This window comes from Dunckerocampus dactyliophorus, chromosome 19, assembly GCF_027744805.1.
Source record: "Dunckerocampus dactyliophorus isolate RoL2022-P2 chromosome 19, RoL_Ddac_1.1, whole genome shotgun sequence".
Classification (NCBI taxonomy): Eukaryota; Metazoa; Chordata; class Actinopteri; order Syngnathiformes; family Syngnathidae; genus Dunckerocampus; species Dunckerocampus dactyliophorus.
The window spans coordinates 9,624,575-9,647,236 of record NC_072837.1 but is presented as its reverse complement, the minus strand read 5'-3'; the positions used below and the strand labels follow the sequence as shown (position 1 = coordinate 9,647,236).

At 40.0% G+C, this 22,662-nt stretch overlaps 1 protein-coding gene across 1 annotated transcript in view; it reads right to left on the bottom strand.

Moving 5' to 3' along the window:
- Positions 1-323: 323 nt before the first annotated feature.
- The window catches only part of LOC129172353 (uncharacterized), a 37,493-nt gene continuing 15,154 nt past the window's right edge, over positions 324-22,662 (bottom strand). The window contains exons 6-7 of the transcript XR_008566985.1: positions 3,269-3,324; positions 324-407 (exon numbers count right to left, since the gene is read on the bottom strand). The gene's annotated coding sequence lies outside the window, so the exon portion shown is untranslated. The remainder of the gene's footprint in view (positions 408-3,268; positions 3,325-22,662) is intronic.

Sequence of the window (22,662 nt, the reverse complement as noted above, 5' to 3'; positions counted from 1 at the left end):
AAGGTGCGTAGTGCCTCAAAAAATAAACAGAATCCCACACTGCTCTGTATTTCATAGACATATGCATCAAGAAAAAAACACAAAAAAGCACAATCTGGTGGTGTACGATGACCGGGATATATTAATTTCGTTAATGAAATAAAAGGACAAGTCCCAACCCCCTAATCTTAGCCGAAAGAGACTTCAGATTGTCTCCTCTGACCTTTCGTTCCCCACAAGTGCTCCTCTGAGATGTTCTGTTAAGTGGAAAAACTTCAATTCTGACAAAAGAAGAAAGGAATAAAAACAAGAGCACCAAGGAGATTGCTTTCCATCAGACTGACCTGTGGACAGTTTGTTCAAGTCCTGAGTATGTGTTGGAAGATGGAAGGAGAAGAAGGACGAGGCACATTCACGGTTTGCTGAGCCTGACAAACAGAACAAGAGATGAGGTCTTTGTCCAAGACAAGAATGCAGAATGTAGACAAGAGCAAAGAACATAAAGGGGAACACAGGCGGAGACAAAGAGCTACCAGCTCCAAAGGCATTGTTGCTCCAAGTACTTCTTATTGAATTTATGTTTTAGGTTTTTCAGCAATTCGATCTCAGGGCAGACGTGAGGTTAAAAGTCAACCTTATATAACCTAACGTTATTTGTAGGGTTGTTGAAACCGCTTGACAAGACAAACAGATTATCCGTTATGCGCTTATGTGCATCACAGATGTTAACAATGACAGATGTTTACATTACGTTAGTTTGTGAAAAGAGAGACCTACGGTGGTGTGAAAAAGTGTTTGCCCCCTTCCTGATTTGTTATTTTTTTGCATGTTTGTCACACTTAAATGTTTCAGATCGTCAAACAAATTCAAATATTCGTCAATGATGACAGAACTGAACACAGAATGTAGTTTTTAAATCAGACTTTCAGACTTTTCAGTCATGAACACTGACTGAGGTAAGTGAGGCCTGCAGTCCTTTGGATGTTGTTGTGGGGTCTTTTGTGACCTCTTGGATGAGTCGTCGCTGCGCTCTTGGGGTAATTTTTGTTTGCCGGCCACTCCTGGGAAGGTTCACCACTGTTCCATGTTTTCGCCATTTATGGATAATGGCTGTCACTGTCTCCCAAAACTTTAGAAATGGCTTTATAACCTTTTCCAGACTGATAGATCTCAATTAATGCCTGTGGGGGCGTGTGGCTGGGGTCAATCACTTTTTCACACAGGGGCACACAGATTTTTTTTTCTCCCTTAATCATAAAAAGTTTCAGAAACTGCATTTTGTGTTCAGTTGTGTTGTCATTGCCTAATATTTAAGTTTGTTTGATGATCTGAAACATTTAAGTGTGACACACATGCCAAAAAAAGAAATCAGGAAGAGGGCAAACCCTTTTTGCCCCCCCTTCCTGCATATTTTAGTACAGACCCTTTCCAAAAAATTAGAATGTCATGGATAAGTTGTTTAATTTCCATAATTCCATTCAAAAAGTTTAACTTTCATAGATTATAGATTCAGGGCCCACAATTTAAACGATTTCAAGTGTTTATTTATTTATTTTTACGTAATTTGGGTTTCCAGCTCATAAAACCCACGAAAACAGGAATTCAAAAAATTAGAATACTGTGAAGAAATCACCATTTACTTCTCAGTTTTTGCAGGAAAAAAAAGAAAGAAATTAGAATCACATCAAATCAATCAAAATATGGTACTTTTAAAACGATATGTCAATCTTCAATACTTGGTTGGGAATCCTTTTGCCTTAATCACTGCCTCGATGCCACGTGGCATTGAAGCAATCAGCCTGTGGCATTGCCTGGGAGTTATGGAAGCCCAGATTTCCTTGATGCTTGCTGTCAGCTCTTCTTTGTTGTTGGGTCTGGTGCCCCTCATTTTCCTCTTGAGAATACCCCATAGATTCTCAATGGGGTTTAGGTCCGGTGAGTTGGCTGGCCAGTCAAGCACTGTGATGGCATGGGCATCAAACCAGGTTTTGGTGCTTCTGGCGGTATGGGCAGGGGCCAGGTCCTGCTGGAAGATGAAATCTGCATCTCCATACAGATCCTCAGCAGAAGGAATCATGAAGTCCTCTAAAACATTCTGGTAGACTGTTGCGGTGACCTTGGATTTAAGAAAGCAGAGTTTACCAACACCTGCACCGGACATTGCACCCCAAATCATGACGGACTGTGGATATTTCACACTGGACCTCAGGCAGCTTGGGTTCTGTTCCTCACCCGTCTTTCTCCAAACCCTTGGACCTTGATTCCCAAATGAAAGGCACACTTTACTTTCATCGGAAAAGAGGACCTTGGACCACTGGCCAACGGTCCAGTCCTTCTTCTCCTTGGCCCAGTGGAGACGCTTCCTACGTTGGCTCAGGTTCAGAAGTGGCTTGACCCGAGGAACCCGACAGTTGTAGCCCATCTCCCGGATGTGTCTGGATGTGGTGATTTTTGAAGCTGTGACTCCCGCCTCATTCCACTCTTTCTGGATCTCTGCCAGATTCTTGAATCTTCCCTGTTTGATAATCCGCTGAAGCCCACGGTCATCTCTTTTGCTGGTGCATCTTCTCCTGACACATTTTGCCCTTCCTCTAGACTTTCCATTGATATGCTTGGACACAGCACTCTGTGAACAACCAGCCTCCTTAGCTATGAACTTTTGTGGCTTACCCATCCTATGGAGGGTATCAATGATGGTCTTCTGGCCAGTTGTCATGTCTGCAGTCTTCCCCATATTGAACCCAACTGAGACAATTGAACCAAACTGAAGCAATTTAATGACACCTGGGGAAGCCTGTGCAGGTGATTTGAGTTTAGTAGATGATTAGTGTGTGACACTCAGTGTAAAACATTCATGCCCTGCAAAATTTGGGCTGATTTCTTCACAGTATGCAAATTTTTTGAATTCCTGTTTTCGTGGGTTTAATGAGCTGGAAGCCCAAATTATGTAAAAATACACAAATAAATACTTGAAATCATTTAAATTGTGGGCCCTGAATCTATAATCTATGTAAGTTTAACTTTTTGAATGGAATTATGGAAATTAAACAACTTTTCCATGATATTCTAATTTTCTGGAAAGGGTCTGTATATATGAATGGCTGGACAGATGTCTATGTAAATGGATAGACACATTTGCATGAGTTGTCACATGAACATAGTCCACAGAGCTGGTAGTGAGTAAATGTAAAAAGGCAAGCAATACATGGCATGCAGATGCCACCAGCAACACGACAGGCAACATAACGATACAACATTTAATGACAAGAACGTGACAAGGACTACTTACAGAACAAGAGACAGCTGGGGATGATACAATTAAGCAAGGACATGATTGGTTGATACCTGAGGGCAGAATAAAACAAGATGAAACTAATGAGACAATTACCCAAATGAGACACACAAAAAGACATGAACAATATGCACGATGGCTGCATCAGTTCAACCACATCTGCTTTTACAGTGATGCATCAGTCTGGAACAGGGGAGAAATTTTACCTATTCCCCCAGGAACAATTATTCCTGATCACCCGCAGGTGACACGTGGAACCATGTGACCACATAGCTAAGTTGACCATTGTAATATACACCTACACCTGTGTGTTCCTGCCACTTTCTTTCTGCAAGGCCCTGGAAACAGTGCACCATCATGAGACAGCAGCATCACGTCATTTATGTTTCATTGTGTCTTGGAGCATGTTTGATGGGGAAACTGTCCGCCTCCATGTGATTGAATGTGCCAGCGTTTCTCTCTTGGATACACTTTCCTCCTCCTGAGGAAATAACAGTATGGTAAATAATAGAATAATGGTAAAACAATCCCCTCTTTGGAGCTGTGGCTTGTAGACCATGGGTGCCTCAAGTGCGACCATTTGTGGTCCGTGGCGGTTTGTAAATTGGCTCTAAATAAATACAAATTAAATCAAAAATAAAAAAAAACAACAAGAAAAATTATTAAAACCACAACAAAAATGGAAAAAAAGGGCATCAATTTGTTGGCCGAAGACAAAAATAAAAACTAAAACAGCAAAAATGAGCTTAAAGTCATTACATTACGAGGAAAAAAAGTGATTAAAAAAAAATCGTAATATTACGTAGAATTTATTTTTAGAAGCATGAAGTTGAAATCCATCCATCTAATCACAAGGGTCACGGGGGTAAGCTAGAGCCTATACCAGCTGACCGGTTTCCAGCCAGGCTACAGACAGACAACCATCAGACCTCGGTGGAAAAAGTTTTGACACCCCTGTTGTAGGCCTTCTGGACTTGCGTTGCTGAGATTCTGAGATTCTTTCTGGATTTACAGGATGGAATCAAAGTCACGTTGCAGCCAGTCACCACGCACAACTACGGTGCGTTCAGGGGCCGCCGAAAAAAAGCACGAAATCTCAACCCTTAATGAAAAAACATTATCAGTGATGCATCAAGACATAAACGTAAAAACTTGGGCTACGTGTATAATGTACATTTTTCCTGTATTATCAAGTGGGATGTGGTTTCTGCGAGAAAAACTTTTCTGAGGAAAAAAAACAGACCAAAGATCTATGAATCAGAAATGTGTGGGGATCTACTGTATACCCTTCACATTTAAGCAACTATTTTTATTTCAGTACATATTCTCAAGGGACAGGACTACAGAAATGAAACTTACACTACCGGTCAAAAGTTTTAGAACACTCCAATTTCTCTGGAGGAAAAACCTACATTTTTAAGTGTTAAGATAGTCTGTCTCTCTTCCATTGTTAATTCCCTTTTTGCTTGCCATTTTTGCAGCAACAAATGACTTTGTCCAGTACAATGCTGTTCAACTGATGTTCACGAAGGTTAGGTACCACAGTGTGTTCTGAACACTGTTTTTATGCAGACAGAGGAGGTAGGAAGTACTCCAGAACTTGGAACACCTGTAGGGATTAGTGGCACCAACTGCCAAGGCTTGATCAACCTCCATTTCTGCAGAGCAGCTTTAAATTGTTGACCAATTTTGTGGTCCCTGAAACAGGCCTTTTTGTGTCATTCTGAAATACACATTACTTTTCAGTTTTGGGTAACCTTACCTTTTTTTTTTAAACCTCTGGCACTTCACCCTATTCATTGGACTTCAAGGACTTGAGTTTCAATAAATAACTGGAAAAATTGGGGCGTACTTTGACCGGAAGTGTAGATAGATTTATGATCCATTGAAAATGAATCAACAAACAGCCATTATCGTCTGGCAGCACTAGCAAGTACCGAGATAATTGTGTGCACGGTCGTGGTAACGTCATGATCTAGTGCTGCATGCATTGGGAAGCTGAGTCCACATACGTGATACCATAAAACTGGACCCATGGCAGTTTTCTAATATGATAACAACCCCAAAAAGAACTCCAAGATGACAACTGCCCTGTTGATGAAAGTGAAGGTGATGGAGCGGCCATTAATTCCTGGTAGCTGGTCATTGGTGCAAAGGCTTGCAAGAATTGTTAACTGCTTGGAGCTGTGGTGTATGTTTTTTTAAATTATTTTTTACTATTATTGTTTTCCACTTCCTGTGGTACTTACTTTTGTTTTTGACTGCCTCATGTGGCTTACTTTCTATTGCCCGTGTCTTATTTTTGTTTATCACTGCCCCTGTGGCTTACTTTATAGAGTGATTTGTTTTTTTTTATGACCTCTGTTTTAAAAACATCCCATATTTTACCCCCTCTGTTACTTTGTATTCTTCCTCTCCACTCGAGTCGTGCTTCTTTTAAGTTCAGCCATTCTACACAGTCTGTACCATCTCTAACATCATTGGCTGGCATTTCAGTCACTGTCTGTTAAGGCAAAGGCAAAGCACATTCGGAGCCCAGAAGTCTGTCTCGTTAAACACAATTAACTCTCTTTTCTTACTCGTGTATTTGCTCTCGGTCAAAGCAAGCGTTATAAATAACAAGGCGGCCTCATGAGGTTTGGTTTTGAGTACTGTATGTTGTCGGAGGACTCGCTGTCTCTTCAATCTTTTGAGTTGTGAGACTGCAGAGTTGAAGTACTTATTTATTTCACATTATATGAACAGACCTTTACCACTAATGCTTTTACTATAGGGTGATTTAAACCAAATAGAACTAAATCACTGCTGTAGATTTTGCTGAAGCTTCCCAGCAATGGGAGTGTTTGCGCCAAGACAATCTTCTGATGGCCTTGAAAGGATCTTTTTATAATTGGAACCTGAGATCAATCCGACGTGCTGGATTTATAGAGCGGTTGACTGTCTGTGTGTAGTTACTGCAAATGGGCTTGTGTCCTGCTTCATCCACTGAATATCCTCTGAGTCAACAGTAGCTATAAGTCATCGGATTCCAGCACATAAGTTCATATCATTGTCAGTGTTATGTGGCAGTTTCAGCGTCTCTTGTTTGAGTCAGTCAGGAGTAGGAGGTTACAAAAGGCTGCAACATTTGGAGAAAGTTTTCTGATACTTTCTATGGGAAGTTCAGGAATTTTGGAAGTGTTCATTTAGACAAGTTGGGGACAGTTCCACGGTTATTAACTGATTCAATCCCAGCCATTTTTAAAAAAGAGAACCCCTTCAGTACCGGCCATTTTAGATGATTTTCACTGATTTTTCAAGCCACACAAAATATTGTCTATATAAACATGGAACCTACCAAAAAAAAGATTGGACTCCCGTCTTTCATCTGAAAAAAGGTTTGTTTCTACCTTTTTCCGTTATCAGCAGTCGAACATACTGTAGGTACGTTTCAGGAAAATAGAAAAACAGCTTTTTGTGATAAGACGATACATTTCAAGCATAACTTTCACTTTGACACAAATATTTTTTGCTTTTGTGACAACTGTAATAGCTAAACAACTATACCAACATGAACAACACAAAAACACTAGGCTAACTTCATAGCTGAACGGCACGTTTGGGTAGCATACGCTCACTGCTCTGGGCGCAATCTGACACCATTGGAAGAGATGTTTGTGCCACAAATAAATTTGGACGGTTCGCCCTCACTCATAAACACATTATAAGGGGACTGCCTGAGAATGTAGCATGTCTTTACAGCTCTAGATGGCATCGTAACTCTGCTTCCTAACACACCTGGTCTGCCAGACAATAAGAAGACGTAGCAGGAGGGCTCCGTGTTGCCAACTTAGCGACGTTGTCGGTATATTTACCAAGTATTCTCTAGATACTCCTTTGAAAAAAGCGACTGTTGACAAATCTAGCGACTTTCTTGTCTAATTGGAGACTTGTAGAGGCTCTGACATGAAAGCACGTATAATTGCCACATAGTTCCATAACTGAGTCTAGGGATGTCTTTACTCAGCTGCAAGAGAATTTTACTTTGTATTCCGTTCAGATGTAATGGTGGTCATGGACCCACCTGTTACCAAGCCTTGCCTTGTTTATTTGTTAGAGACTAAATGACTGAATCTTTTAGGAAGGGATGCAAGGACAGCATTGTATGTGGGGGAAAGGAGTCGTCGCAGACCTCCCCCTCTGTTCAGAGATGGCTTCCCTCCCTCCTCTTTCAAACCATCTGTCTTTGCTGTCCAGAATGTGTACATTTTAGTCCTCAAAGGAGCGCTCTTTCTCTTTTGAGGGCAAAAATGTACGCCATTCCTGTCTGGACATGCCTCCTCCTTTAGAGGATAAATGCACTGGAGCTTGCAGTTCTCAGGCTAGAGCTGTCCTATCTAGTCTGACTTGTGTTTGTCCCACCTAGTCTTTGAGCATGAACTGATGAAGCCTGCTCTGATGAGAGGCAAATCACATTCTAAGACAACATGAACGGGTCAGTTGTGATTGATTCAATGCCCTGAGAATACAATGACGTGGATGAATGAACATATTCACGGGCATACGACAAAAACAAGTGACAGAAGAAAGTGAATTTGTATTTCTAAACATATTTGTTGTGCTTTTCAGGGGTTTCACTCAAACCTCCACCACAAACAGACTGCAGTCCTGCGGGGCATATGCACACGTGTAACATAGCAGAGTTACACAATGACTAGAATGCAATCGCCCCTTCCAGTCCCCCCTTAGTGATAACCAACACATTTCATAACTAAAATAACATAAAAGTCAATCCCACTGCATGTCATTTAGTTCATTATTGACAGCTGGCGTCTTGCAAAAAAGAAATAATCAGAACAACTCCAAATCATACTGGAAATAATCTAAAAATGTAGGGTATTGAAGTAATACAGCAGTATAGAAGTGATGGGACAAGCATTAATGCTCAGTGTGAGTGCAGGCCAGCCCAGTACAAATAGCCTAGTGTGAGTAATGCAAACTACATCATCTGCAAACATAATAATGAAATATTTTCAACAGGAAAAAATGCATTCATTCATATTAAATCCCCAGGATGAACAGTGTGGAATCTGTCACCGGGTGAATATACGTTTGTGGTAATTTTCCATTAACAGCAGCGATACTGAAAATAATTCCACGCTTGTCTGTTTCATGACTGATGGTTGTGGAAAAAGAGAGGGAGCATGAAAAGCAGGGGGAGTGAGGGAGGTGGTAAGGCACATGGCCTGTTTCTATGGCAATCGACCTGCAGAACAGAAATTAATTGCAGCTTTTTTGTCATGGTTTTACATGAACATCTCTCCAGTGTGCTCTCGCTTCAGCTCAACTTTGTCACCCCTGATCTTTGACATACTTCGGAATGCCGCTGCCAAATAGTCGGAGATCCACAGTTGGCTTGACAATACAAACTCATTTGTATTCAAAGACACAAGTAGACACAGCGTATAAGCCTTGAACAAAAGGCCTGTGCACGATTTGCAGGTTGGTGCACTTTTCGTAGCTATCTGTTTTAAGATGAGGCAAAGTAAAGCTCGGTTTTTAGAATTAATACTTTCCAAAAGTTCAGACCAAAAAAATGCAACGTAGGAAAAATCGAGGCAATAGTGTAAATCCAATTAATCTGAGATAATAATTCTAGTTTTACATGCATAAAACAATGTGTAATATTTATAAATGAGGAACGAATGATACTTATTGTTGATGCGTACGTCCCTTCCATCAAGGTTGTCCAAACTTTTCCCAGCAAGGGCCACATAGGGAAAAATGAGTCACTTTGATATTTTGTAAAACAGTACATGTAGCTATGCTATAGTTAGATATTTATTATTATTAATATTATTATTATTATTATTTATATGTATATTTATTATTATTATTTCAAGTAAAACATGCTTCTCAGCCTTGTGATGTAAGTGAAAAAGCATATTATTAGTATGAACTTAGGTCTTTGCTCTTTTTTTCATCATTTTTACTGTTGTTTTACACAAATTAAAATTTTCTTTAGTAATAATTCTTCTCCTAATATTATGACCTTATGACCTTATTTGAACAAAAAAGACAACTTTATTTTGTTTTGGGTGTTTTTCATAATATTACAACTTCGAAATAAATAAATAAATAAATAAATAAATATATGTTCTTAAATATTTAAATATTTTCCTCACAATATTAATAGTTTGTTCTAGTAAAATTGCAACTTTTTCCTTGTTAGAATTTTTTTTCTCTTAATATTATGACTTTATTCTTGTAAAGTTACAGCTGTTTTTTTAAATTAATGCAAATTGTCTTCTTGCATTCATGACTTTATTCCCATAATACTGTATTTTGCTTTTATTCTCGTGATATTACAAGTTTTTTTGCAACGTAATAAAAAGAACAACAACTTTATTTGTTGTTTTTGGGTTTTTCATAACATTACAACTTTTTTTTTTAAATGATGTCTTTTTTCTTTAATATTTCAGCAGTATGCCACTATGCTACTTTTTTCCCCCTCATAATATTACAACCTTATTCTTGTAAAATTAAGACTTTTTCACGTTAGATTACAACCTGACTTTATTCTTTTAAAATTTCTGCTGATTTTTCCATTTTTTATGTTTTTTTTTCTTTTTTTTTTAGTTTTCTTGTAAAATTATATTTTTAGAACATCCGAGACAAAAACCGAGACAGTGTATGAAAACAGAGGCAATATCTTCCCAAATATTTTCCATGAAAACACGCATCATACAAAAACTGGGGCATACAAAAAACTTAGACTGTACTATTTTACATACTATTTAAAAGGCCCATTGTTCATACACTGACCGGTATAACTAATGTCTATCTAATGAACGCTACAGCATATCAAAAATAGTTAACTGAATCAACAGTGCCTCTGCTGTTTGGATTCAAGCCGTGCACGCGATTGTGTTTCATGTGCTTTGCGATTATCAACAATCGACACAATTAATCGATTATTATGCCCAATCTTAGAGTGGATGTCGTGGTTCTCATTCGTGTTTACTTTTAGTAGTTTGTCACCACTTGTGTGTAAAACTGTGACTGCAATTAAGCCCAAAGACACTTCAACTTTGGAATGGTTACACTGCACTTACACTCGCTTTGTTGCTCGTTAAGAAGGTCGCGTTCAAATGTGGTGAGGTCACGCTGGTATGAGTGCATTCATCAGCATCTCTTGATGAAGCCCCCAAAACCCTTTCGACAGGAGAGTAATGTTATATCCTAATTGACGTGATCTCATTACTGCCATCTTTTAAAGTGCCTTCATGTTCTGCATTCCTAATTATGAACTGTAGGCTGATTGATTTAGTTAGCATCACAAGCCTTTAATGGAAGACAATATTTCTTAGTGTTAGTGTTACTCTTACATCCATTTTCTATACCGCTTCTCCTCTTTAGGGTCGCGGGGGCATGCTGGAGCCTATCCCAGCTGACTTCGGGTGACAGGCGGGGTACACTCTGGACGAGTCGCCAGCCTATCGCAGGGCACATATAGACAAACAACCATTCACACTCACATTCATGCAATTCATACAATTTAGAGTCGTCAATTAACCTAACATGCATGTTTTTGGATGTGGGAGGAAACCGGAGTACCCGGAGAAAACCCACGCACGGGAAGAACATGCAAACTCCACACAGAAATGCCCAAGGGAGAATCGAACACAGGTTTGATCTCGATCTCCAGACTGTTACTGTGTTGGCCAACATGCTAACCACTAGACCACCGTGCGGCCCCCCTGTTCTAACAATTGCAGACAATTTAGCGAAGTACATACGTCACGAGTGGTTAGCATGTCGGCACATGTTGCTATTGAGTGTGACTGCTAAATAGCAAGTTGCGAGTGCCAGCACTTTGATAAAGAAGGTGAGAAACACTATTGAATTCAATCTCGACAGGATGTACGGGAAGTCCGCATCAACAATAAGTTCCATCATTTATAATCATTTTGAATTGTTTTCTGTATATAAAATGTATTTTTTGTCAATTTTTGAGTGTGATTGACTAGTGACTAGTCTAGGGTATACCCAGTCTGAAGTCTGCTGGAAGTCACCTCACCCGTGACGCGAATGAGGACATCCTGGATTAAATATTTTTGCATTTAACCTTAAAGGGGTCTGATCCTGCTCATTTCAGGGGCTCTTAAAATGACATTGGATCCCAGTGGGGAACTATACTAAATTCATTTAAATAAAATATGGCATACATCTCAGATTCGCTCAGATTCCGCAGCCTGGGGCAAGTGTCCGCTCTGTTGAGTTTTGCCTTTTGACTCAATAACCACACTGTGAGTCTTTGAACACCATCACGAGTAAATTCCCAAATTATCTTTATCAAGAACAATATTTGATGTAGGTATGACAATGTTTTTCACAAATTAAATCTGTATTATGTGTGTATGTGAACGGACAGAGCGATGCACAAGTCCACAAATATAAAAATGTTAAAAACAAAGGTAAAGCACTCATTCAGATTTTTTTCGGGTTCACTTCAGCATTATTGGACATGCACAAGAACTTGACAGGCTCAATACTTGACAAATTGACCCAGGGAGTGAAACACCTCCATGGATTAGAGGATGCAAATACTTAATTTGCCCCAAGTACTGACAACTCTCACCAGTCTTTAATGGTGCAAGTAAGTAACGGCTTTTCAACCCACAGGATGGTAAAGGAACGGAAGGAATAGAGCCTTAAGAAAACCACTTATCAGGTGCTGACATGAGAAAAGTGCTTGATTTTGCAAAGAACCTGAATTTTTGTTCCTGACAACATTGGCACATTCCTGGACGACAGTGCCATCATTCATTTTTGGTCATTTGTCTTCATCTTTGGAGTGGATGGAAACGTCTGACTCTCTCATTATCAATCCAAGATCTTAATGCAAGACTAGATGAAAATAAATACTGTATTGAGGTGCAGCTCCATCACTACGGCCAATGGGTGATACATTGCCGTCTGATAGAAAGCACCCGCCGATGCCATATGATACTTTTATACGATTTACTCCAATCCAATTACCATGAGATAACATTTTACACCTTCAACATTACAATATTAAGCCAGGAAACAAATATAATGCGGTGCCACTGAGTACTGTACACCTCACATATTTAACAAAGTGAAAAAATAAACTTTTATATGAACAAAGCATTTCTTAAAACTGCTGGCTGGTGGAGACTGAGAACAAGTGGCACTTCTTTGCTCAGTAGTTTTTATGCAAAAGGCACATCTGGAGCTCGTAACCAAATTGAAGGGGGCGTTAGAGGCAGACCCTTTTGTATTCACTCCATGCCTCAGGTTTAGGTGACTACCCGTTAATTACTGTATATTAGTCGCCATAGAATATTTTTCTATGTTGTCCATGTTGTTTGAAGCTACCTATCCTAAATCCCAAATTCTATCCATCAATTCATCCATTTTCTGTACCGCTTGTCCCGATTAGGGTCACAGGTGAGCTGGAGCCTATCATAGGTGACTTCAGGCGAGCAGGGGCGTACACCTTGGACTCAAATACAGGCACTCAGTGCTTCCCTTGGCCAAATTGGGGCCCTAAGCAGATTTGTATTTACTATACAGTCATTCCTGGCTACATCGCGGTTCAAACATGGCGCCCTCACTCTATCGGCATTTATTGCAGGTTTAAATGATCTCACAACAGGCACAATAATAAATATTTCTAATAATAACACGGGTACTGTTGGGCCCATAACCCACGAAACAAGCTCTGAACCTCTGATGTCACTTCCTGTCCCCCACACATCTGTCCGCCCGCTCTGAGGTTCCCTTAGGAACACATTTACTGTGACACACACAAACAATATTATTATTATTATATTATTATTATTTACATCTTAAATGACTCTTTTTTCTTTTATTATGTCTAATATATTGGGCAATAGGAGTGTAAAGCCATTTAAAGCAGTCATTACAATGCACTGATCCAATAATGGCCGCAGGAAGTCCGCTGTCGGGGAAAAAAACAACAAGGAAATGCTAAAGTGTGAGTCTATGTTATCTAATTTATGTCTAATATGTCTTATTTTCTCTGATTATATCTACTATATTGGGTAATACAAATGCAAAGGTGATTATATGGGTATTATTGAATGTTTATAGGGTTTTAATAGTGTTAAAAACCCTATTTTCATGTTCGTAAACAGGTTTTCTATGCCATAAGAAAATTTAAAAAACTGCAGAGGACTGGGATCAAAACTGCACCAGGCAGAGATTCAAACCCTCGTTAGACCAACATGCTAACATGACCACAGAATACAATAAGGTGATATAAGTGATAAAAGCTCCATGCTTAGATGAGATATATACCAAAAGGATTCTTGTGATTTATTTTGCTGCATTGCAGCAAAGGTTCCCACATGGAGTATCTCTCTCTGGAAAGGAGCGGGATAAAAAAAAAAAAAAACAAACAAGGCGTTTAAATCTTAGCTCAACTTTCCCCTCATCAGCACATTAATATCGCAGACTGAGATAGATGGATCAGCATTCACTGGGTGCTATACACAAGTATTAAAGATGATCACACAACGGGTTTTCCACTATTGTTAGCCTCCAACTGCAGAACTGACTACTCACAGAACTGAGTCTATTATTTCAGGTCTTCTCTCCCCAAACTTCTTTTTATATTTGGCTCACTGTATTATTTAATCAGTTGCACTAATGCTCCTATCATTCAAGGTATTTCATTTTCTGGACCAAATCAGTGCAATTTATTAGCCTCTGCACCAACACACACATCAATTTCCAAAACATCAATAACGTTCTGTGTATGGTAGCCTGCTTCATGATGATACGAACAGATTTGCCAATCATATTCTCCTTTTCTGTGATAAATCAGCTCATCCCTGCAGGGAATGAGCTGATCGAGAGGCGGCTGACCGAGGAAGCGTGGTCCTGGGTCAGAGTATTGACAATCCGTCCTGTAGAGGTCAAGTTTTTTCACGCTTGGATAGTCATCATGACAAAACACCCGGCAGGGAAAGGGAAGAAATAAATAAGGAGAATGACTTTTTGTCAAAAACTTCCAATAAAGACACCTGACATGCATGTGTTTAATCAGCAAAACTGCCGGGCAGACTTAGACTTTCATCTAACTGATGATTGGCAGTGTATGGTTGTTGTTAAAGTGGAAACAATCAATGGTTTGCTTAAAGAGAATTTCAGGACGAAGAATTTCAAAATGCCATCAATAAAATGCACCAGGGTTGCGGATCGAGTGGGGTTATAGTATAGGGAGGTGTATGTTATGGACAACAAACAAAGGTGCCATTTATTGTTGGCATTTTGAATGCCGACAGATACCGGCCCCATGTTGCAAGGACCTGTAGACAATTCCTTGAAACTGAAAACATCCCAATTCTTGCATAGTCAACATACTCACCAGACATGTCACTCATTGGGAATGTTTGATGTGGTAGAGAAAATGGATGGATGGATGGATGGATGGGTGTCTGCGGCATTTGATGCAAATAGTGGTCACTCCAGATAGTGACTGGTTTTCGGACTCCATCCCTGAACTCCTCCAACTCAGTGTTTCTTCTGCCATCTGCCAGATTTCTGACGAGCAGGACCCAAACGTTGAGACTGGGGAAAACCACCTCATCCACATGTACCACCAACATTGGGGCTCCCTCAAAGATATGTCCTCACTCCTCTTCTCTTTTCTCTGTACGCAAATGATTGCACTGCAACGCATCCAGCTGTCCAACTCCTAAAATTTGGTTTAGGGTTAGGGTTAGCAGAGGATGTACAGCTTTCCAGAGATGCTGATGAAACAGTTTTACACAGCGGTCACAAGATCAGTTCTGTGTTCATCCAACACAGTCTCATTTGGTGCTGCTACAAAACAGGACAAACAGACAAAATCAGACTGCAACAAACAGTACGGACTGCGGAAAGGATCATCAGCACCCCGCTACCCACTCTTGAGGATTTGTCAAGAAAACGTCAGGTAAGATTCTCCTGGACTCAACCAACCCCAGTCATCACCTTTTGCAACTCCCTCCCTCTTGCAGGCACAATCAATCAGTGCAACCATCACCAGCAGACATTCTAGCGTTGCACCAACAACAAATTCCTTGTGTGTTTTATCATAATTGACCGATTCTGATTCTGCTCCCAGAGTAATGCAACATTTTTCAGTCCTGACATCTACAAAATTGCAGTGTTGAGTCTTGATAGCCAAGCCATGTTTTATGATCTCAATAGTGAGTGTACTTTTCGGGGTACAATGAGGTGTGACCTTCAAAGGTACAGCTTTTGTACCCTTAATACTTGCCTTTTCAAGTCTTAGGAATGTACAGTATCTGTACATTTTTGGCCCTGGAAAAATTACAAACCCTACCTTATGATCCAGTAAATATTATGGAATACTTGAGTGTAGTTTTGTTCCTTGAGGAATCCTTGTGTAACGAAACCAAGTACTTCTTCATACAGTGTTCCACCCACTCTGCATGCAGTAACAGTGGGGTGTCCGCATCACAATAATGCAGTAGTAGAAGAAGCAGGCTCGTTTAACGAATCCCAGCTAGTGTAGCTGTGCGATAGTAAGTAAACCTCACTCCCTGATACTTTAAGAGCCGTGCTGGTCGGTGAGTTGAAAGACTGGGTTTTTAGCCGACTGGCTAGCGGGCTTGACTCTTAATCACTGGGTATATATGGTCACGTGGGAACGTGGGGGACAAATGGACCTTGGACAAATGTAATTGAGTACCCCTGCATTACACCATTCAAAAAAATCTCTACATGAAGGGAATTTAGTCTTAGGGATGTTAGAAAACAGATAAAAGTGATATAATCCTTAATATGGTCACTTAGAAGTGACAGCTGAGCAGCATGTTTATGCAATGAAGGTGATGCTCCTGACTTAGAGAGACGATAAACTACATCAAACCAGTTAGACCTGAGGGATATTCGTGATATAATCCTCATCATGTAGCGAGCCCAGTCTGCAAGTGCAGGTGCATGTTAAATTATCCACTCAACCAAAAAATCTTTCTTCTTCTTCGCCCCCTTGACAGGTGTTAATGAGGCAAATACACAACAAAAGCAAAGATCATCCGTGCAATCAATCATTTGGATTTACGACAAACTACAATACAATGTATATTGTGAGCACGTTCAAAAAGGCAGCAGCAGAGTCCATAGCTGTTGTCATGACTGCTGCTATTGAACAGCGCCCTGGAGATCAATGAGAGAATCCGTGTTCGTGCCCAATGAAAAATTAGCAGCAGGGAATCAATGCGGTTCCCCTCCTCCTTCCTCCCAGAGCTGAAATTAATACACCTAATGAAGTGCCTAAGGGGACACTGCATACTGGACAACAGAAGCCTGATAGTATCGCAGCCTCACTGATCAATAAAGGTCCTTAAATATGCTGCCTCACAATCTTAAAATCAGCAATGATGATGCCAAAAAACAGAGGTTAACTATTGCTTGAGAGTAACTTGTACAGCAAGCGCTTGTTCCAGCTGCCTTTGGGGCGAAAGACAGACTACACCCTGGACTAGTCGCACACGGGTTATGTTTACATGTAAACATAACCACTTGGGAAAAAAAATACAAGTAGAAGTAGTCATTTTTGTTTTGTCACTTGTTGAAGGAGTATGAGATTAAAGTGTTTGGCCATGGTGTTTATTTTTAATGAGCACAGAACAGAAACACTGGCACTACAGGGGAGATAAAGCAAAGACAAATGCCTTGACGGATTTAGCAGCACCACCAGAGAAACTAAATAAATTCAGGACTAATGAGACAATGTCACATAGAAGGGTAGAGGGCATGCAATGTTCTGATTGGTTGGACCAGAAAGAAAGAGGATAAGACTTACAAGACCAGGAAAAATTCATAATCAGAGGTCGGGAGCAATAATGACACCTAATGTATATTAAAAAAAGACCTGAGACAATTAAACAATGGATCCTATTACTGAGAACTTTGGAAATTAATCTTTTGGCCCTCTCATGTCACCGTATTTCTCACTAAGTTAGCAAAAATAGACATAATTTGGGGAGGCATGGCTCAGGTGGGTGAGTGGTTGTCTACCAACCTGGAGGTTGCTCTTAATCCCCAGTCCTCCTGTGACTGTGAAGTATTCTTGGGCAAGATATTGAACCCCCAGGTGCTCCTGATGGTGCGTTATCAGGAGGCAAAGGCAAATGTGGTAATGGTGTCTAAGTGCTGTGAGTACGTTGAAGGTAGAAAAGCACTATACAAGTCAAAGTTTATTTACATTAACATAATTTGAAGCAGCAGGAAACAATAGATGGTCACATCAATAGAGCTTGACTTAAACTTTTACGGCATGTTTTTCAGGCAAAAAGCATCTTTTCACTTACCAAAATGCCATCATCTGCCTGTCCATTCACATACAGTATACAGTGGAACCTTGATTTCGTACAATTTTGTAGAATTCGGTTTTCAACAAAAATGATTGCCAAAACTGTATTGGTGTCCGTACACTGTCTTGGTTATCGTACGGCCAAACATTGCACTAACAGAGCATCCACACGTTGGTGACTCAGTCACTGTAAGGAATGGTTCTTTCTGAGATGGGACACTATGGACACATTCCGGCCAAGGAATTCTTCAATCAACTTTCTTATGTGTACAGTATGTGGGTGGTTTATTTGTTCAAAGAATAAGATGATGAGACATTCAAGCACACTGCGTATTCCTGACTGTTTCTTATGCTTTTTTGTACACCAGTCGGGTCACCAATCACAGGACACATTCATTCACACTCACATTCACACCGTCGGGCAATTTACAGGAAAAGAGGCTAAACACATTTCAACTGTGCTGTATAATGTAAACATACAGGATGTCTGTCCATTCTCATACAAATTGTATAATCATCTGTCAGTCTATTCACCTACACACATAATGTCAACATTCTTTCACTTAGTCACACAATATACTGTAAATATCTGGCTGTCCAGTCATCATAATGATCTTTCTGTCAATTCACATACACACACAAAGTAAATATCTGTCTGTTGCCGTTGCCATGCTAGTCCCTGCCTTCCTAAGATCTGGAATTTTTCTGCCTTTTATCCTGCCTGTTTGCCTTATAAAGCCCTGACCAGCTAAATAAAATTCTTTAGTCTTTCTCCGAGTCTACAAACTGGATTCATTAGTGTTTTGTGAGGTCTGATTTTTTTGAGAAGGCATTTTTGTGATGCAAATGTATTACTCTTTTGAACACATAATGTTTTGAGAAGCCAAACGCCTTACTTAAACGTCCCCAGCAACTAAATGGAACTACGTTCTTCGTCACTGAGGAGACCAAATGGGGGGGTAAGTCACTATTAAAGGGATAGTTCGGATTTTTTTTACATGAAGTTGTATGATATCCCTGTCAGCACTGTAGTCCAATAACAGTGACTTACCCACCACTTGGTCTCCTAAGTCCAGTTCTGGCCAGATTTCCATGATGAAGAACGTAGTTCCACTTAGTTGCTGGGGACAATTAAGTAAAGAGTTTGGCTTCTCAAAACAATATGCGTTCAAAAGAGTAATACATTTGCATCACAAAAATGCCTTCTAAAAAAAATCAGACCTCACAAAACACTCGGCGTTACATGTGTCTCCTGCCGAACATGAGTAAAAACAAATAATTTATTTTATCATTGCTGGCAAAGAACAATTTTCTCTCTGGTTCAAAGCAATCCAATTGTATCTGTAATTGCAGCTGACTAAATGACTCAGTCAACATTAGCAGCTCAAAAACCTCTCACTATTTTGAATGAGGCGTCTTTCACTGCCATACCTAACATTTTTTGATTCGGTATCATACTAATGTCCCATTAACGCCACTGCTGGTTTTACACTGATTGACGGCAGAAGTGCAGTCAGAAGGCGAGGGAACAAACGCTCTGGCATGTCCTGAGCAGATTAACGCCCTCTCCCATCATGCCTGTGGGGTTCGCTGAGAGGCAGAAGTTGATTAGTCATTCTGTGAATTTATGACAGTCCCTCATTTTCACATCAGCTCACTGACACCCACTTAGAATATTGTTTTGTTTAATCAGCCAAGTGAGTACATTGTAATGAGTTTTAAAAACACAAATTCCCTTTTGCAGCTTCATAAATTGTAATGTATCCAGCAGAATTATTTTACATTTTTACATACCTAAAAAGCAATTTGCTTTCTGCTTAAAGCGTGATCCCTGCAGATAACTGGGATGCAAAAAGCCAGTGATCAATGTGTGGGTGGATTAAAACGGTGCCGAAGCAAGTATGTAATGAAGTACCATAATGGAATTATATGGGATTTTGGCACTTGTTAATTCAAGCCATTACGAAATGGCCCCCACCTACATTGTTTTAGCTGATAAGCTATGGCCCAGATTCAGGCCCCACACACTCATCTCTCAGCTCTCGATATTATGGGCTCTAATAATAATTTACGGTGTCGTCCGTTTTGCCATAAAAATCTGCTTAGTGATAGGAGTTGTTCAAAAGCCCACTTTCCACCCAAATATGTGTGCTCTTTACAGATGGTAGCGTCTCCTTGTGAACGATGTAAGACAGAAGAACGTAATGCAATGTAATTAGTAGAGAACCTACTTCATTTTGGAGGTGATGTAACAGGTAGGTCATATTGTAGCCTAGTGGTAAACATGTTGGCTGCACAGTCAGGAGAACAAGGGTTTGAATATCTGATTGGGCATGTCTGTGTAGATTTTGCATGTTCTCCCCATGCGTGGGCTTTCTCCGGTTTCCACCCACATTCAAAAAACATGCATGTCTATGTATTGCATGTCTATGTATTGCATGTGCCATGGAATAGTGACTGGCCGTGACCCTAATGAGGACTAGCAATATAGAAAATGGACATATGGATGTAACGAGTGTCAGCTGTTGGTAGACATCACTCCCTGACTGCTCTGGCATTTAGGTTGTTGCCTAAATTCAACTCAACTTTCATTTAGTGGGGCTTTGTGGACATAAATATCATTGCCGCCAGGAATTCTGGGCCCCGTGAAAAAAAAAACACATTGGGCCCTCTTAGGCAGCTGTTGTCACCACATCTCTCTATCTTTGGGGCGCCTGTTGGAACTGTCCTTTTCCCCCCATACAGCGCTCCTGATTAGTATAAGTAAGTAAGTATAACTCCTGTATGTTGGTAAACCCACTCCCTGACGCCTTAAGAGCTGCGCTGGACAATGAGTTGACAGCTCAGGGTTTTAGCTTGTTGCAATTTAACTTACTTTTAATGGGGATTTGTAGATATGAGTTTGTGCTTTGGCCAGGGGCCAGAGTTCATAATAATAATAACAGTGCATTATGAAAATGCTTTTGCAGGACTACAAGAACCCGATCATTTATGATGACGAATGAACGCACTGATTTTCCATCAAACATGGATAAATAACTCTGATCATCATCATCTGCAAACGGCAATCTTTGAAGAGAAAATTTGAAGAGTAAATCTGTCTAAATATAAAGTAGAAAATTTAGAACATGAGCTAATTTGTTCACAGTGTTTCCTTTTGGACAGAATGATTGTATATTTAGGTTGGCTGTTGGCAATGATGAAAGAGCAAACAGGAGGAGCGCCCGTTGTAAGCAAATACTGTGTCCCCAAAGAAATAAAAGAATAAAAAACATGAACCAGGTCATTTCTTTGCTCAAGTTCCTAGAAGTTAGATAGCCTAGTTTAATGCATAATAAGATGCCTGCAATCCAAAACTTGCATTTCAGAATAAAAAAAAAAGAATGTTATGTAAGGATTTCAACTATTTTATAAAGTAACACAAACATTATATTATAATGCTGGTGTAACTGTTCACAGGCCTCCTTACCACCTCCCCCACCCACCATTGGCTCTCCTCCGCATCCGCTGAGGGCTCTGTTATTTTGTTACCTACACGTTCCTGACCAGCTGGCGCCAAAACAATTCATTTTTGTGAAGCAGTCAGAACAATAAAGCAAAGTTGTGGCATAGCACTCAGCTATCAAATCCTCTTATTGTCCTGTCTCTCAGTCGGCTGTCTTTCATTGTTATCGGTAAACCCAAGAGACTAGAGGTGCATGTAAACAACATGAGTAAGAGTCTTGGGCTAGACCTCTTAATCAATTAATCAATCAATTGGCGCTAAACAAATGTAGCCATTGTAGACAATAACAATTGTATTGTTTGGGGAAGGTCCTTATTTGTTCTAGCATAGCAGTTGTGCAAACTAAGATCCATAAATGCATGATTCGGTTTGGTTTAGTGTGGAAGAACTGTCCTGAAGACCAAAAACAGGAAAAAGACGGGTCTTATAGTCAGGTTCATCTGGTTGTCTTCTGTTTAGGTTCATCTTATATTGGGTTAGGGTTATTGTTAACCCTAACCCTTTGATGAACCAGAACAGAAACTGTAAGAAGGCTCTGTCCCAGGTCCAATGTCATTGACTCTTCACCTCCCAAACGTTCTGCGTGAATGGGCAAACAATACAACCTGAACCATCCAAACCCAAACCCTAATCCTAATCCTAAACCCCTTCCAAGGTTGACTACTCAAGATGTGTTCTTCAAAATAGAGCCTGCAAAATAATCTCAAAGGTTGGACTAGATGGCCGAACTGTCCAAGGTTCCATAATTGCCAAACGATGAGGGATTCTTCAAAAACAAGCTCCAAACCACAAAGTACAGTGAAAACAACCCATATAAAACCACTTATCCGTTCATTAAAACAAACTTACCCAAGACCCAGAGAATTGCAAGTGACATGTGTAAGCCATGCAGTGCCTTTGGCTCCCTATCTAACTAAGCACTCGCAGAGAATGTCATCAGGGGAGTCGTCGAGTTACACTATAACCACCTAAACTTAATCCTACCCCCCTAACCATAACCTTAACCTTAAACCTAATCGTAACCTTAATTCACATAAAAAGTCTTGAAGAAAATCTTCTAAGAAGATTGGAAGTTGTGGGGCCACACCATATTTTACTCCACTTCGTATAGTTGCCCTTATGCTCGTCTTTTTTGTGCCTCCATTTGAATGACCTTGAAGTCACAGAGTACAATTTGGATTCATGCATGACATAATGCCAAATGTCACCAATTTCTTGCGATTTCAGTTCAAGACACCAAATAATTAATTTTGAGCTTGTTTTGCAATTTCCTTAGATTTTACTGCAACACTTGTTCACTGTATTGACTCAATATAAGATGAACCTGAATTTGATTAATCATTTTAATGAATCATATTTCTTAGCTGCGTGCCAGTTGTTTGATGACTATCTGCTTCATTGATCACCTTCATCTTAAATTTAGCATCTAAACTCCTGTGAAGGGGTGTAACGAATACACGTATTCGGATTGAATCGAGTCCCTACACATTTTAAGTGAGGGACAGGGAGTGTAAATTTGGTGTTGCGACG